Source organism: Lipophrys pholis (assembly GCF_963383615.2).
Source record: "Lipophrys pholis genome assembly, chromosome: 1".
Taxonomy (NCBI): Eukaryota; Metazoa; Chordata; class Actinopteri; order Blenniiformes; family Blenniidae; genus Lipophrys; species Lipophrys pholis.
In genome coordinates this window covers 10,262,087-10,267,663 of record NC_137635.1, presented here as the reverse complement: position 1 = coordinate 10,267,663, position 5,577 = coordinate 10,262,087, and positions in this window count along the sequence as shown.

The following is a 5,577-nucleotide window of genomic DNA, read 5'->3' as shown; positions in this document are numbered from 1 at the left end:
TGTGAATTTGACATAGTGAACATTGTGCTCATGAGTTAGAGCAACACGTTGCCTGCTCGGGTTTCAGACGGGGGCTGGAGGCCTTTCCAGTGCAGATTCAGCAGGACCAGGCTGTAAACGAAGTGGTGTCAACTTGAAAACTTCATACCTGCCTTAAAGATCCAGGAAGATCTGAACGATTCAATCAGGAGAAACATATTTCACAGTTGGAGAGACGCAAAGACAAAAAAAAAAAAAAGGTCCACAAAAGTTCCTGTCAAGTGTAAAAATATATAAAATCAACTCTTAGTAATATTAATTCTGCTGAATCATCAACAGATTCAAAAGGCTTGGGTTGTAAATGCACAGTCAAATGTGTTTAGTAATCATGATAGCAATATAAATAAATGGAGCTATTAGAGAAATATTAGCAACAGACAGGCTTGTGTTTCAGTCAAAAATCCCCAAGAAGTGGAAAATATGTTAAATCAAATTATGTTTCAGATAATTAAGATAAAAAGTTTTAAAATATATATTGAAATATCTAACATAAATTGTATTTAGATATGGTTTAAAAACAAATTATCAAGAATAAATAGATTTTTTTTTTTTAAATGCAGACAGAAAGAAAAATAGTTTGACCCAATAAATTCTACTTATTTCACTGGAAATCAGCAGATTGATTTAAATGAGCTGAAAGAAACTAAATTCTGCTTCATTTTTGTTATTTATAAAAACCTTCTCCTGGTGTTTTGAGGCATTTTGATGCTTATTTACACATTGTAAAAGGCAAGTAGCGTGAGGTTAAAGTCTTTTCTTTGGCTCACAGGAGGGAAACACACGAGCTTCACTCTCTTGGTGTCGGTCAGATTGAAGCAGAACAAATAATCCAGTGATGTAAATACATTTTTTTAAAAAATCATATTTTAACTGTCTAATTCCTCGTAAATCCCTTTATCTTACTTGTTTTTTCTGTTTTTAATTTCAATTATACTTTGCTATCATCATGATAATATAAAATCTTTATAGTTTATGTTTAGAATGTTTTTTCATCTAGTTTTTCACTTCTACCTTATGTCGATATCTGATCCTTGTATTCTATTCATTTTAAATCTGCTCTATCTTTTTTAGCTTTCCTTTATTATTCCAATTCTTTTTTTAAGTATTTATTGTTTATCTTTTCTCCTTTTATGATTGTCTTTTAATCACTTTGCCAATCACCCGTGAAGCATTTCAAACTGTAACATGGATATTGATAAAGTTTGATTTATTGATTGATTTGACAGTTTTCTTTTTAAAACTCTGGATAGCAGGATTAAAGTACAAGCCTATAAAGAAACCACTTCAGCGCTATTAAATAATCCGAGTCATTAAAATATTGTGTTTATTAAATATACTGTAAATGTGAGTTCAGAGGCCTGGATGGTCAAGACAAAACAAAGCGGAAAACTGGAGGATTCGAACCATGAAACGTTGTGTTGTAAAGCGTGGCGCGCACACAGCAGGTGAGTTATCCATGCAGGGGTGAAGGTCACAGGTCACCAGTATATTGCTGGGCAATAAAAAGAAAATACTCACATTCACATCTACAGATGACTTGGAGCAACGGTGTTGAACATTCGGCTGCTCAGAATCATCAGAGGGGGAACAATCATGGAATCAAGTGTTTTGAGACGCTTCAGGCTTCTGGGATTATTAATCAGAGGATAAACACACTGTTGTTATTTCATGTTTTACAGATTTATTCACCCTAAATATTAATTTAATTGTGTTTTGCAGCATTCAAATGGGAATATGCTGAAATTTTCCCCCATTTTTCCTTCAAACTTTCCAAGGATTTGTGATGAAAGATATTCAGTTAAATTTTTATATTTTAAGCAAACATTTTATCCTGTAATTTGTTAATGATCTGACCCACTCCAGATCAATCTGGACTCTGTGAGGCTCCTGGAATAAGGCGAGGACGATAGCTCTGATTTAAAGAAGCCATTTCACATGATTCTGAAAGTGGGAAGTGGGAACATGTAGACTCCCGTCACTAAGCCTCAGAGTTCTAACCGCCACATCACATTGCAGCCCAACAGCAGTTATAAATAGTGAATCACAACCATCCTCGTACCCAGAGCGGCGCTGCAACTGGACCCTGACGTAAAAACCTTGATGCTTGTCGAAGAATGCAGTAAAAGCCGGTGTGGTCGGCTCGTGCTCGGCTTCCGCCGACAGATTTAGATGTGGGAGACGCGAGTATCATCGGATGTCCTCACATCTTCATTAACAGTGTCACCTCACTGCTCCATTAAAACACACCACGTTCTGCTGAAGGAAGGAGGAGGTCCACTGTGCATCCTGCCTTCATCCAGACTAAGCAGCCCAACAGCTGGAGAAGCGGTGGAGAAGACAGATGAATGATGGAGGATTGCTGCTCTATGTCCCGTGGAAAAACACAGGCTGGGGTTTTCTGACCTCAGTCGAAGAGACAATCTGAGTCTGATGAAAGTATCAGAGCATCCTGCTGATCAGAATGACACACAACTTACCATTAAAAGACAATGGTTTACATTTCTTACATGTTTCTGTACACACTATTGATCGCCACTGCCTTATTATATTATACATTTCATGCAGATATTTAAGCAGAATATGATTTCCAGGAAGCATTGAACATGCTTTTTTTCTTGGAACTTAAATGCACTGACAGGGAAGAACAGGACAAAACAGCACTGATCTCAATATGTAGCGAATCTATTATTGCCATGCATTTACCTACTGAGAAGGAGCACAGTAGAATTGTGGAAGCTGCAGTCACTCGGCAGATAAAGGGTTAAAGAGCAGTTTCTTTTGTGTGTTTCGATTCTGTACAACTCAAGTATTGAAGATCTGAGGAATAAAACCAGTGGAATCGAGTTGTATTGACTTGTTGTGGTGGAAGAGCAGCTCAACAGACACTCAGACCCCGTTCACACGGCAACGATTTCAGGTGAAAACACAAAACATGCATTGCATTTTGTGTTTCTGTTTACATGACAATGGCGCTCGGAGCCACTGAAAATGCAGCTTTTTGAAAACGACTCCCAAGGTGGAACTTTTTGACAACTCTCAGACTCCATCGTCGTGTAAACGAGGAAAAAGGCAACTTTCTAGAAACGCTCGGACTGCGTCTCCGTGTAGACAGTTGAAACGCTACCACTGGTCATGCACACCACGGTTGTTACAAATAGTTGCTCTGCACATGCTCAGTAGGGTCGAGTGACAAACAGGCAAGCTTTTCAGAACGTTTCCGTGTAAACACGAAACTTTTCTGAAACGAAAAGACAAAAATTATATGTTTTTAACTAAAACGTTGCTATGGAAACGGAGTCTAAGTATTCATATACAGCATGTGACTGTTGGATCAGTTTTGGTTTTTGATTTTTTGTTCTTTTTGGATTGATTTGGATATTATTTATAAAACACTCAACACAAAGAAATGTGCTTTTTATATATTAAGCAGAGGACTTACTAACCTCCTTCTCAAGATGATAACAAATTTAGATCTAAAGTAAGGAGGAACAATAAACCTGACCACTAAGACTTTGTTTTGGCTGTAAAACGTATTAAATGCCGAATATTCTGTGGCGCTGAAACTTTCAGCTCTGAACACATGTGAGCTGCTCTTTGCCTCCTGACCTGCTTGTAACGTGAAAACGAAAGCTGCTGGTGCTTCACAAGGTGACGGCCTCGGGCGCTCGCTGGAAGCCGGAGGTGACGAGCAGGGGAAGTGGTGACTCCAGCCGGGGGGTGGGTGGGTGGGGGTTGGGGCGCCTGGCTAGCCATGGCAGCGGCGGTGTCGCTCACACTGTGGCCTTCTCGCCACTCGTGTCAACACTGATGACTTCAGCGTGCGCCCTTGTGAGCTCACCTTGCTAGGAGAGACATAGGAAGTGGGATTAGAGCAGTGACAGCGTCAAAGGGGGAGAACTGTGTCATACCTGCACTGGAGGGGGGCTTCAGCTATTAATGTGTGTATGGTGGTGTGGTCTCACACACACATGCAGCTGCTAATACCTCAGGGTTATCTCTTTCATCTGTGTTTATGAAGCAGATCTGCGTGCAGGGCGGGCCAGGCCCACCGCTTACTTCCAAACAAGCCACCTTTTGGGTGGGGGGGGGGGGTGCTGGGCACAGTGACAAAACCACTTCCTGTTACATCCATCAAATCATGTGCGATTTACACAAACTGTAAGAGACATTGACATTTCTGAAAGTTTCCTCATTTGACATCGACTTAACTCTCACTCAGCTCATTCTGCCTGAACTCTGCTGCCAACCTGTTAAAACGCTGCAATAATCTCTAAAGTAAACCCCAAATCCCGAGTTTTCACAGTTTTCTCATGTTTTAAATAATTGTCTTTTCTTTAAAATACCTGAAGAATATTTTTAATGTTACCGTGTTTTCATACATATAGTCTGCAAAAGTCATAACTGTTAGACTTATATCAATTTGCCTCCATTAGATCCTACTGGTCTTAAAACATGTATTTTAATTAAACCTCTAACTTTTACCCTGAATTTTTGTATTTTAGCCTTGATTTCATCGACTGATTCTCGGGATAAAGTTCCACCCAGACCAGCAGGTTTTCTGACTGAAGCTCTCTGGCGCCCCGACAGGTGAAAATCCTCCACAAAGTTTTAAAACTTTAAAACTGGATTATGTTTCATCTGAGTCCAGATTTAAATCCACTGATAAACACGTATTTGACTGGTTTGTATCAGAGCGTTCAATGATTTTTGGTTTTGTTTTACTTTTTTAAAGAACATAAAAATAAATATTGCTTTATTTAAATACGTTGCTATACTTCAGGACCTATTCGTGTGTTAGTGACCGGATTAGGAAGCACGATGTGAGTAAAGGTCTTTACAAATCAAAGAAAACACGAATCATAGAGACAGAACAATCAATTTTTATAATAGATTATTCATCAGATGTAATAAACATCTTTCTCTTTTTTCATATTAATTTTAGATAACGCAGTAACTACATTTTATTGAGGGAGCGTTGAGTGAGTCAAACTGAAAATTAAGGTTGATGATTTCTCAATCTGTCGACTGGTTAAAAAAACGTGGGAACAATCCCGCACACAGGGCGTGTTTCATTTTATATAGGAATAACTACAATTTGGTCATAAATCAGCGACAACTTTTAGATATACAACAACCAAGCAGGAAGTAATGCATTTTGTGGACTTTATAAAAGCCCGACTGATAATATCAGATTTTAACTTTACGTTATAAGCAAAAGAATAAAAAAGCTGCAAACCAGCAAATTAATGTTTTAATGAATATTGATGAGGATTCAATTTAACGTGTCACTTCGATGCATCAAAGTATTAAAATGTATTTCTATTAATTATCAAAGTGCGCAGATAATAAAAGTGTGTGTGTGTGTGTGTGTGTGTGTGTGTGTGTGTGTGTGTGTGTGTGTGTGTGTGTGTGTGTGTGTGTGTGTGTGATGAGGGGGATGTGTCTCTTTCATATCTGGAGCCTATCACGTCCTCAGACACTCCTCCAGAATGTGGCCACTTACTAAATGTATATATGACAGGTTACACAGCAGGGCGC